The following is a 13,507-nucleotide window of genomic DNA, read 5'->3' as shown; positions in this document are numbered from 1 at the left end:
TTTCGCTGAGTGACGAGGCATTTGGCTACCTTAAGAGAGTCGTATATACTCCTGCCGGCTGCTCCCATTTCTTTAGGCCTTTATCATTCTTGCTATGGCCAGTCCTACAGAACGGATATGCCACTGTATGTCCACCTTAACGTCATCACAGTTACCCCCACTACGAGTTTCTCGAGTTAGCAAATGTACTTCGCCGGATGACGAGGCATTTTGCTATCTTAAGACAGTCCTAGTTACTGCAGCCAGATGCTCCCCTTCCTTTGAATCTTTCCTCTCTTTAACTCGTACTGCGGAATTTCGAATCAGAAGCGAAATGCTGCAACTTGTCCACCTTAACTTTGTCTGAGGTACTCCATCGACGATATATACGAGTTTTAAAATAAATTTCGCAGAGTGACGAGGCATTTGGCTACCTTAAGAGAGTCATAGTTACTGCTGTCCGCTGCTCCCCCTTCTTTGAATCTTTCCTCTCTTCAATTCGTATTGCGGCCAGTCCTGCAGAAGCGAAATGGTACAGCATGACCCCCATAACGTTGTCTGGGTTACTCCTACGACGATATCCTCGAGTTTTCAAACAAATTTCGCAGAGTGACGAGGCATTTGGCTGCCTTAAGAGAGTCATAGTTACTCCTGCCGGCTGCTCCCATTTCTTTAGGCCTTTATCATTCTTGCTATGGCCAGTCCTACAGAACCGATATGCCACTGTATGTCCACCTTAACGTCGTCACAGTTATTCCCACTACGAGTTTCTCGGGTTTGCAAATGTACTTCGCCGGATGACGTGGCATTTGGCTACCTTAAGAGAGTCATAGTTACTGCAGCCAGATGCTCCCCTTCCTTTGAATCTTTCCTCTCTCTAATTCGTACTGCGGAATGTCCAATCAGAAGCGAAATGCTGCAACTTATCCACCTTAACGTTGTCTGAGTTACTCCATCGACGATATCCACGAATTTTCAAAAAAATTTCGCAGAGTGACGAGGCATTTGGCTACCTTAAGAGATTCATAGTTACTGCTGCCAGCTGCTCCCCCTTCTTTGAATCTTTCCTCTCTTTAATTCGTATTGCGGCCAGTCCTGCAGAAGCGAAATGGTACAGCATGTCCACCTTAACGTTGTCTGAGTTACTCCAACGACGATATCCTCGAGTTTTCAAACAAATTTCGCTGAGTGACGAGGCATTTGGCTACCTTAAGAGAGTCGTATATACTCCTGCCGGCTGCTCCCATTTCTTTAGGCCTTTATCATTCTTGCTATGGCCAGTCCTACAGAACCGATATGCCACTGTATGTCCACCTTAACGTCGTTACAGTTACTCCCACTACGAGTTTCTCGAGTTAGCAAATGTACTTCGCCGGATGACGATTCATTTTGCTATCTTAAGATAGTCATAGTTACTGCATTCAGATGCTCCCCTTCCTTTGAATCTTTCCTCTCTTTAATTCGTACTGCGGAATTTCCAATCAGAAGCGAAATGCTGCAACTTGTCCACCTTAACTTGGTGTGAGTTACTCCATCGACGATATGCACGAGTTTTAAAATAAATTTCGCAGAGTGTCGAGGCATTTGGCTACCTTAAGAGAGTCATAGTTACTGCTGCCCGCTGCTCCCCCTTCTTTGAATCTTTCCTCTCTTTAATTCCTATTGCGGCCACTCCTGCAGAAGCGAAATGGTACAGCATGTCCACCTTAACGTTGTCTGAGTTACTCCAACGACGATATCCTCGAGTTTTCAAACAAATTTCGCAGAGTGACGAGGCATTTGGCTACCTTAAGAGAGTCATACTTTCTCCTGCCAGCTGCTCCCATTTCGTAAGGCCTTTATCATTCTTGCTAAGGCCAGTCCTACAGAACCGATATGCCACTGTATGTCCACCTTAACGTCGTCACAGTTACTCCCACCACGAGTTTCTCGGGTTTGCAAATGTACTTCGCCGGATGACGTGGCATTTGGCTACCTTAAGAGAGTCATAGTTACTGCAGCCAGATGCTCCTCTTCCTGTGAATCTTTCCTCTCTTTCATTCGTACTGCGGAATGTCCAATCAGAAGCGAAATGCTGCAACTTGTCCACCTTAACGTTGTCTGAGTTACTCCATCGAAGAGATGCACGAGTTTTCCAACTAATTTCGCAGAGTGACTAGGCATTTGGCTACCTTAAGAGAGTTATAGTTACTGCTGCCAGCTGCTCCCCCTTCTTTGAAACTTTCCACTCTTTAATTCGTATTGCGGCCAGTCCTGCAGAAGCGAAATGGTACAGCATGTCACCCTTAACGTTGTCTGAGTTACTCCAACGACGATATTATCGAGTTTTCAAACAAATTTCGCTGAGTGACGAGGCATTTGGCTACCTTAAGAGAGTCGTATATACTCCTGCCGGCTGCTCCCATTTCTTTAGGCCTTTATCATTCTTGCTATGGCCAGTCCTACAGAACGGATATGCCACTGTATGTCCACCTTAACGTCATCACAGTTACCCCCACTACGAGTTTCTCGAGTTAGCAAATGTACTTCGCCGGATGACGAGGCATTTTGCTATCTTAAGACAGTCCTAGTTACTGCAGCCAGATGCTCCCCTTCCTTTGAATCTTTCCTCTCTTTAACTCGTACTGCGGAATTTCGAATCAGAAGCGAAATGCTGCAACTTGTCCACCTTAACTTTGTCTGAGTTACTCCATCGACGATATATACGAGTTTTAAAATATATTTGGCAGAGTGACGAGGCATTTGGCTACCTTAAGAGAGTCATAGTTACTGCTGTCCGCTGCTCCCCCTTCTTTGAATCTTTCCTCTCTTCAATTCGTATTGCGGCCAGTCCTGCAGAAGCGAAATGGTACAGCATGACCACCATAACGTTGTCTGGGTTACTCCTACGACGATATCCTCGAGTTTTCAAACAAATTTCGCAGAGTGACGAGGCATTTGGCTGCCTTAAGAGAGTCATAGTTACTCCTGCCGGCTGCTCCCATTTCTTTAGGCCTTTATCATTCTTGCTATGGCCAGTCCTACAGAACCGATATGCCACTGTATGTCCACCTTAACGTCGTCACAGTTATTCCCACTACGAGTTTCTCGGGTTTGCAAATGTACTTCGCCGGATGACGTGGCATTTCGCTACCTTAAGAGAGTCATAGTTACTGCAGCCAGATGCTCCCCTTCCTTTGAATCTTTCCTCTCTCTAATTCGTACTGCGGAATGTCCAATCAGAAGCGAAATGCTGCAACTTATCCACCTTAACGTTGTCTGAGTTACTCCATCGACGATATCCACGAATTTTCAAAAAAATTTCGCAGAGTGACGAGGCATTTGGCTACCTTAAGAGATTCATAGTTACTGCTGCCAGCTGCTCCCCCTTCTTTGAATCTTTCCTCTCTTTAATTCGTATTGCGGCCAGTCCTGCAGAAGCGAAATGGTACAGCATGTCCACCTTAACGTTGTCTGAGTTACTCCAACGACGATATCCTCGAGTTTTCAAACAAATTTCGCTGAGTGACGAGGCATTTGGCTACCTTAAGAGAGTCGTATATACTCCTGCCGGCTGCTCCCATTTCTTTAGGCCTTTATCATTCTTGCTATGGCCAGTCCTACAGAACCGATATGCCACTGTATGTCCACCTTAACGTCGTTACAGTTACTCCCACTACGAGTTTCTCGAGTTAGCAAATGTACTTCGCCGGATGACGATTCATTTTGCTATCTTAAGATAGTCATAGTTACTGCATTCAGATGCTCCCCTTCCTTTGAATCTTTCCTCTCTTTAATTCGTACTGCGGAATTTCCAATCAGAAGCGAAATGCTGCAACTTGTCCACCTTAACTTGGAGTGAGTTACTCCATCGACGATATGCACGAGTTTTAAAATAAATTTCGCAGAGTGTCGAGGCATTTGGCTACCTTAAGAGAGTCATAGTTACGGCTGCCCGCTGCTCCCCCTTCTTTGAATCTTTCCTCTCTTTAATTCCTATTGCGGCCACTCCTGCAGAAGCGAAATGGTACAGCATGTCCACCTTAACGTTGTCTGAGTTACTCCAACGACGATATCCTCGAGTTTTCAAACAAATTTCGCAGAGTGACGAGGCATTTGGCTACCTTAAGAGAGTCATACTTTCTCCTGCCAGCTGCTCCCATTTCGTAAGGCCTTTATCATTCTTGCTAAGGCCAGTCCTACAGAACCGATATGCCACTGTATGTCCACCTTAACGTCGTCACAGTTACTCCCACCACGAGTTTCTCGGGTTTGCAAATGTACTTCGCCGGATGACGTGGCATTTGGCTACCTTAAGAGAGTCATAGTTACTGCAGCCAGATGCTCCTCTTCCTGTGAATCTTTCCTCTCTTTCATTCGTACTGCGGAATGTCCAATCAGAAGCGAAATGCTGCAACTTGTCCACCTTAACGTTGTCTGAGTTACTCCATCGAAGAGATGCACGAGTTTTCCAACTAATTTCGCAGAGTGACTAGGCATTTGGCTACCTTAAGAGAGTTATAGTTACTGCTGCCAGCTGCTCCCCCTTCTTTGAAACTTTCCACTCTTTAATTCGTATTGCGGCCAGTCCTGCAGAAGCGAAATGGTACAGCATGTCACCCTTAACGTTGTCTGAGTTACTCCAACGACGATATTATCGAGTTTTCAAACAAATTTCGCTGAGTGACGAGGCATTTGGCTACCTTAAGAGAGTCGTATATACTCCTGCCGGCTGCTCCCATTTCTTTAGGCCTTTATCATTCTTGCTATGGCCAGTCCTACAGAACGGATATGCCACTGTATGTCCACCTTAACGTCATCACAGTTACCCCCACTACGAGTTTCTCGAGTTAGCAAATGTACTTCGCCGGATGACGAGGCATTTTGCTATCTTAAGACAGTCCTAGTTACTGCAGCCAGATGCTCCCCTTCCTTTGAATCTTTCCTCTCTTTAACTCGTACTGCGGAATTTCGAATCAGAAGCGAAATGCTGCAACTTGTCCACCTTAACTTTGTCTGAGTTACTCCATCGACGATATATACGAGTTTTAAAATAAATTTCGCAGAGTGACGAGGCATTTGGCTACCTTAAGAGAGTCATAGTTACTGCTGTCCGCTGCTCCCCCTTCTTTGAATCTTTCCTCTCTTCAATTCGTATTGCGGCCAGTCCTGCAGAAGCGAAATGGTACAGCATGACCACCATAACGTTGTCTGGGTTACTCCTACGACGATATCCTCGAGTTTTTAAACAAATTTCGCAGAGTGACGAGGCATTTGGCTGCCTTAAGAGAGTCATAGTTACTCCTGCCCGCTGCTCCCATTTCTTTAGGCCTTTATCATTCTTGCTATGGCCAGTCCTACAGAACCGATATGCCACTGTATGTCCACCTTAACGTCGTCACAGTTATTCCCACTACGAGTTTCTCGGGTTTGCAAATGTACTTCGCCGGATGACGTGGCATTTGGCTACCTTAAGAGAGTCATAGTTACTGCAGCCAGATGCTCCCCTTCCTTTGAATCTTTCCTCTCTCTAATTCGTACTGCGGAATGTCCAATCAGAAGCGAAATGCTGCAACTTATCCACCTTAACGTTGTCTGAGTTACTCCATCGACGATATCCACGAATTTTCAACAAAATTTCGCAGAGTGACGAGGCATTTGGCTACCTTAAGAGATTCATAGTTACTGCTGCCAGCTGCTCCCCCTTCTTTGAATCTTTCCTCTCTTTAATTCGTATTGCGGCCAGTCCTGCAGAAGCGAAATGGTACAGCATGTCCACCTTAACGTTGTCTGAGTTACTCCAACGACGATATCCTCGAGTTTTCAAACAAATTTCGCTGAGTGACGAGGCATTTGGCTACCTTAAGAGAGTCGTATATACTCCTGCCGGCTGCTCCCATTTCTTTAGGCCTTTATCATTCTTGCTATGGCCAGTCCTACAGAACCGATATGCCACTGTATGTCCACCTTAACGTCGTTACAGTTACTCCCACTACGAGTTTCTCGAGTTAGCAAATGTACTTCGCCGGATGACGATTCATTTTGCTATCTTAAGATAGTCATAGTTACTGCATTCAGATGCTCCCCTTCCTTTGAATCTTTCCTCTCTTTAATTCGTACTGCGGAATTTCCAATCAGAAGCGAAATGCTGCAACTTGTCCACCTTAACTTGGTGTGAGTTACTCCATCGACGATATGCACGAGTTTTAAAATAAATTTCGCAGAGTGTCGAGGCATTTGGCTACCTTAAGAGAGTCATAGTTACTGCTGCCCGCTGCTCCCCCTTCTTTGAATCTTTCCTCTCTTTAATTCGTATTGCGGCCACTCCTGCAGAAGCGAAATGGTACAGCATGTCCACCTTAACGTTGTCTGAGTTACTCCAACGACGATATCCTCGAGTTTCCAAACAAATTTCGCAGAGTGACGAGGCATTTGGCTACCTTAAGAGAGTCATACTTTCTCCTGCCAGCTGCTCCCATTTCGTAAGGCCTTTATCATTCTTGCTAAGGCCAGTCCTACAGAACCGATATGCCACTGTATGTCCACCTTAACGTCGTCACAGTTACTCCCACCACGAGTTTCTCGGGTTTGCAAATGTACTTCGCCGGATGACGTGGCATTTGGCTACCTTAAGAGAGTCATAGTTACTGCAGCCAGATGCTCCTCTTCCTGTGAATCTTTCCTCTCTTTCATTCGTACTGCGGAATGTCCAATCAGAAGCGAAATGCTGCAACTTGTCCACCTTAACGTTGTCTGAGTTACTCCATCGACGAGATGCACGAGTTTTCAAACTAATTTCGCAGAGTGACTAGGCATTTGGCTACCTTAAGAGAGTTATAGTTACTGCTGCCAGCTGCTCCCCCTTCTTTGAAACTTTCCTCTCTTTAATTCGTATTGCGGCCAGTCCTGCAGAAGCGAAATGGTACAGCATGTCCACCTTAACGTTGTCTGAGTTACTCCAACGACGATATTATCGAGATTTCAAACAAATTTCGCTGAGTGACGAGGCATTTGGCTACCTTAAGAGAGTCGTATATACTCCTGCCGGCTGCTCCCATTTCTTTAGGCCTTTATCATTCTTGCTATGGCCAGTCCTACAGAACGGATATGCCACTGTATGTCCACCTTAACGTCATCACAGTTACCCCCACTACGAGTTTCTCGAGTTAGCAAATGTACTTCGCCGGATGACGAGGCATTTTGCTATCTTAAGACAGTCCTAGTTACTGCAGCCAGATGCTCCCCTTCCTTTGAATCTTTCCTCTCTTTAACTCGTACTGCGGAATTTCGAATCAGAAGCGAAATGCTGCAACTTGTCCACCTTAACTTTGTCTGAGTTACTCCATCGACGATATATACGAGTTTTAAAATAAATTTCGCAGAGTGACGAGGCATTTGGCTACCTTAAGAGAGTCATAGTTACTGCTGTCCGCTGCTCCCCCTTCTTTGAATCTTTCCTCTCTTCAATTCGTATTGCGGCCAGTCCTGCAGAAGCGAAATGGTACAGCATGACCACCTTAACGTTGTCTGGGTTACTCCTACGACGATATCCTCGAGTTTTCAAACAAATTTCGCAGAGTGACGAGGCATTTGGCTGCCTTAAGAGAGTCATAGTTACTCCTGCCGGCTGCTCCCACTTCTTTAGGCCTTTATCATTCTTGCTATGGCCAGCCCTACAGAACCGATACTCCACTGTATGTCCACCTTAACGTCGTCACAGTTACTCCCACTACGAGTTTCTCGGGTTTGCAAATGTACTTCGCCGGATGACGTGGCATTTGGCTACCTTAAGAGAGTCATAGTTACTGCAGCCAGATGCTCCTCTTTCTTTGAATCTTTCCTCTCTTTAATTCGCAGTGCGGAATGTCCAATCAGAATCGAAATGCTGCAACATGTCCACCTTAACGTTGTCTGAGTTACTCCATCGACGATATGTACGAGTTTTCAAATAAATTTCGCAGAGTGACGAGGCATTTGGCTACCTTAAGAGAGTCATGGTTACTGCTGCCCGCTGCTCCCCCTTATTTGAATCTTTCCTGTCTTTAATTCGTATTGCGGCCAGTCCTGCAGAAGCGAAATGATGCAGCATGTCCACCTTAACGTTGTCTGAGTTACTCCAAAGACGATATCCTCGAGTTTTCAAATAAATTTCGCAGAGTGACGAGGCATTTGGTTACCTTAAGAGAGTCATAGTTACTCCTGCCGGCTGCTCCCATGTCTTTGGCCTTTATCATTCTTGCTATGGCCAGTCCTACAGAACCGATATGCCACTGTATGTCCACCTTAACGTCGTCACAGTTACTCCCACTACGAGTTTCTCGAGTTAGCAAATGTACTTCGCCGGATGACGAGGCATTTGGCTACCTTAAGAGAGTCACAGTTACTGCAGCCAGATGCTCCCCTTCCTTTGAATCTTTCCTCTCTTTATTTCGTACTGCGGAATGTCCAATCAGTAGCGAAATGCTGCAACTTGTCCACCTTAACGTTGTCTGAGTTACTCCAACGACGATATATACGAGTTTCAAATAAATTTCACAGAGTGACGAGGCTTTGGCTAACTTAAGAGAGTCATAGTTACTGCTGCCAGCTGCTCCCCCTTCTTTGAATCTTTCCTCTCTTTAATTCGTATTGTGGCCAGTCCTGCAGAAGCGAAATGGTACAGCATGTCACCCTTAACGTTGTCTGAGTTACTCCAACGAAGATATCCTCGAGTTTTCAAACAAATTTCGCAGAGTGACTAGGCATTTGGCTACCTTAAGAGAGTCATAGTTACTCCTGCCGGCTGCTCCCATCACTTTAGGCCTTTATCATTCTTGCTATGGCCAGTCCTACAGAACCGATATGCCACTGTATGTCCACCTTAACGTCGTCACAGTTATTCCCACTACGAGTTTCTCGGGTTTGCAAATGTACTTCGCCGGATGACGTGGCATTTGGCTACCTTAAGAGAGTCATAGTTACTGCAGCCAGATGCTCCCCTTCCTTTGAATCTTTCCTCTCTCTAATTCGTACTGCGGAATGTCCAATCAGAAGCGAAATACTGCAACTTATCCACTTTAACGTTGTCTGAGTTACTCCATCGACGATATCCACGAGTTTTCAAAAAAATTTCGCAGAGTGCCGAGGCATTTGGCTACCTTAAGAGATTTATAGTTACTGCTGCCAGCTGCTCCCCCTTCTTTGAACCTTTCCTCTCTTTAATTCGTATTGCGGCCAGTCCTGCAGAAGCGAAATGGTACAGCATGTCCACCTTAACGTTGTCTGAGTTACTCCAACGACGATATCCTCGAGTTTTCAAAGAAATTTCGCTGAGTGACGAGGCATTTGGCTACCTTAAGAGAGTCGTATATACTCCTGCCGGCTGCTCCCATTTCTTTAGGCCTTTATCATTCTTGCTATGGCCAGTCCTACAGAACCGATATGCCACTGTATGTCCACCTTAACGTCGTCACAGTTATATCCCACTACGAGTTTCTCGAGTTAGCAAATGTACTTCGCCGGATGACGATTCATTTTGCTATCTTAAGATAGTCATAGTTACTGCATTCAGATGCTCCCCTTCCTTTGAATCTTTCCTCTCTTTAATTCGTACTGCGGAATTTCCAATCAGAAGCGAAATGCTGCAACTTGTCCAACTTAACTTGGGGTGAGTTACTCCATCGACGATATGCACGAGTTTTAAAATAAATTTCGCAGAGTGTCGAGGCATTTGGCTACCTTAAGAGAGTCATAGTTACTGCTGCCCGCTGCTCCCCCTTCTTTGAATCTTTCCTCTCTTTAATTCCTATTGCGGCCACTCCTGCAGATGCGAAATGGTACAGCATGTCCACCTTAACGTTGTCTGAGTTACTCCAACGACGATATCCTCGAGTTTTCAAACAAATTTCGCAGAGTGACGAGGCATTTGGCTACCTTAAGAGAGTCGTATATACTCCTGCCGGCTGCTCCCATTTCTTTAGGCCTTTATCATTCTTGCTATGGCCAGTCCTACAGAACGGATATGCCACTGTATGTCCACCTTAACGTCATCACAGTTACCCCCACTACGAGTTTCTCGAGTTAGCAAATGTACTTCGCCGGATGACGAGGCATTTTGCTATCTTAAGACAGTCCTAGTTACTGCAGCCAGATGCTCCCCTTCCTTTGAATCTTTCCTCTCTTTAACTAGTACTGCGGAATTTCGAATCAGAAGCGAAATGCTGCAACTTGTCCACCTTAACTTTGTCTGAGTTACTCCATCGACGATATATACGAGTTTTAAAATAAATTTCGCAGAGTGACGAGGCATTTGGCTACCTTAAGAGAGCCATAGTTACTGCTGTCCGCTGCTCCCCCTTCTTTGAATCTTTCCTCTCTTCAATTCGTATTGCGGCCAGTCCTGCAGAAGCGAAATGGTACAGCATGACCACCATAACGTTGTCTGGGTTACTCCTACGACGATATCCTCGAGTTTTCAAACAAATTTCGCAGAGTGACGAGGCATTTGGCTGCCTTAAGAGAGTCATAGTTACTCCTGCCGGCTGCTCCCATTTCTTTAGGCCTTTATCATTCTTGCTATGGCCAGTCCTACAGAACCGATATGCCACTGTATGTCCACCTTAACGTCGTCACAGTTATTCCCACTACGAGTTTCTCGGGTTTGCAAATGTACTTCGCCGGATGACGTGGCATTTGGCTACCTTAAGAGAGTCATAGTTACTGCAGCCAGATGCTCCCCTTCCTTTGAATCTTTCCTCTCTCTAATTCGTACTGCGGAATGTCCAATCAGAAGCGAAATGCTGCAACTTATCCACCTTAACGTTGTCTGAGTTACTCCATCGACGATATCCACGAATTTTCAAAAAAATTTCGCAGAGTGACGAGGCATTTGGCTACCTTAAGAGATTCATAGTTACTGCTGCCAGCTGCTCCCCCTTCTTTGAATCTTTCCTCTCTTTAATTCGTATTGCGGCCAGTCCTGCAGAAGCGAAATGGTACAGCATGTCCACCTTAACGTTGTCTGAGTTACTCCAACGACGATATCCTCGAGTTTTCAAACAAATTTCGCTGAGTGACGAGGCATTTGGCTACCTTAAGAGAGTCGTATATACTCCTGCCGGCTGCTCCCATTTCTTTAGGCCTTTATCATTCTTGCTATGGCCAGTCCTACAGAACCGATATGCCACTGTATGTCCACCTTAACGTCGTTACAGTTACTCCCACTACGAGTTTCTCGAGTTAGCAAATGTACTTCGCCGGATGACGATTCATTTTGCTATCTTAAGATAGTCATAGTTACTGCATTCAGATGCTCCCCTTCCTTTGAATCTTTCCTCTCTTTAATTCGTACTGCGGAATTTCCAATCAGAAGCGAAATGCTGCAACTTGTCCACCTTAACTTGGTGTGAGTTACTCCAACGACGATATCCTCGAGTTTTCAAACAAATTTCGCAGAGTGTCGAGGCATTTGGCTACCTTAAGAGAGTCATAGTTACTGCTGCCCGCTGCTCCCCCTTCTTTGAATCTTTCCTCTCTTTAATTCCTATTGCGGCCACTCCTGCAGAAGCGAAATGGTACAGCATGTCCACCTTAACGTTGTCTGAGTTACTCCAACGACGATATCCTCGAGTTTTCAAACAAATTTCGCAGAGTGACGAGGCATTTGGCTACCTTATGAGAGTCATACTTTCTCCTGCCAGCTGCTCCCATTTCGTAAGGCCTTTATCATTCTTGCTAAGGCCAGTCCTACAGAACCGATATGCCACTGTATGTCCACCTTAACGTCGTCACAGTTACTCCCACCACGAGTTTCTCGGGTTTGCAAATGTACTTCGCCGGATGACATGGCATTTGGCTACCTTAAGAGAGTCATAGTTACTGCAGCCAGATGCTCCTCTTCCTGTGAATCTTTCCTCTCTTTCATTCGTACTGCGGAATGTCCAATCAGAAGCGAAATGCTGCAACTTGTCCACCTTAACGTTGTCTGAGTTACTCCATCGAAGAGATGCACGAGTTTTCCAACTAATTTCGCAGAGTGACTAGGCATTTGGCTACCTTAAGAGAGTTATAGTTACTGCTGCCAGCTGCTCCCCCTTCTTTGAAACTTTCCACTCTTTAATTCGTATTGCGGCCAGTCCTGCAGAAGCGAAATGGTACAGCATGTCACCCTTAACGTTGTCTGAGTTACTCCAACGACGATATTATCGAGTTTTCAAACAAATTTCGCTGAGTGACGAGGCATTTGGCTACCTTAAGAGAGTCGTATATACTCCTGCCGGCTGCTCCCATTTCTTTAGGCCTTTATCATTCTTGCTATGGCCAGTCCTACAGAACGGATATGCCACTGTATGTCCACCTTAACGTCATCACAGTTACCCCCACTACGAGTGTCTCGAGTTAGCAAATGTACTTCGCCGGATGACGAGGCATTTTGCTATCTTAAGACAGTCCTAGTTACTGCAGCCAGATGCTCCCCTTCCTTTGAATCTTTCCTCTCTTTAACTCGTACTGCGGAATTTCGAATCAGAAGCGAAATGCTGCAACTTGTCCACCTTAACTTTGTCTGAGTTACTCCATCGACGATATATACGAGTTTTAAAATAAATTTCGCAGAGTGACGAGGCATTTGGCTACCTTAAGAGAGTCATAGTTACTGCTGTCCGCTGCTCCCCCTTCTTTGAATCTTTCCTCTCTTCAATTCGTATTGCGGCCAGTCCTGCAGAAGCGAAATGGTACAGCATGACCACCATAACGTTGTCTGGGTTACTCCTACGACGATATCCTCGAGTTTTCAAACAAATTTCGCAGAGTGACGAGGCATTTGGCTGCCTTAAGAGAGTCATAGTTACTCCTGCCGGCTGCTCCCATTTCTTTAGGCCTTTATCATTCTTGCTATGGCCAGTCCTACAGAACCGATATGCCACTGTATGTCCACCTTAACGTCGTCACAGTTATTCCCACTACGAGTTTCTCGGGTTTGCAAATGTACTTCGCCGGATGACGTGGCATTTGGCTACCTTAAGAGAGTCATAGTTACTGCAGCCAGATGCTCCCCTTCCTTTGAATCTTTCCTCTCTCTAATTCGTACTGCGGAATGTCCAATCAGAAGCGAAATGCTGCAACTTATCCACCTTAACGTTGTCTGAGTTACTCCATCGACGATATCCACGAATTTTCAAAAAAATTTCGCAGAGTGACGAGGCATTTGGCTACCTTAAGAGATTCATAGTTACTGCTGCCAGCTGCTCCCCCTTCTTTGAATCTTTCCTCTCTTTAATTCGTATTGCGGCCAGTCCTGCAGAAGCGAAATGGTACAGCATGTCCACCTTAACGTTGTCTGAGTTACTCCAACGACGATATCCTCGAGTTTTCAAACAAATTTCGCTGAGTGACGAGGCATTTGGCTACCTTAAGAGAGTCGTATATACTCCTGCCGGCTGCTCCCATTTCTTTAGGCCTTTATCATTCTTGCTATGGCCAGTCCTACAGAACCGATATGCCACTGTATGTCCACCTTAACGTCGTTACAGTTACTCCCACTACGAGTTTCTCGAGTTAGCAAATGTACTTC

The sequence above is a fragment of the Schistocerca americana genome, chromosome 5 (genome assembly GCF_021461395.2).
Source record: "Schistocerca americana isolate TAMUIC-IGC-003095 chromosome 5, iqSchAmer2.1, whole genome shotgun sequence".
Lineage (NCBI taxonomy): Eukaryota > Metazoa > Arthropoda > Insecta > Orthoptera > Acrididae > Schistocerca > Schistocerca americana.
Note: the sequence above shows the minus strand (reverse complement) of the source record.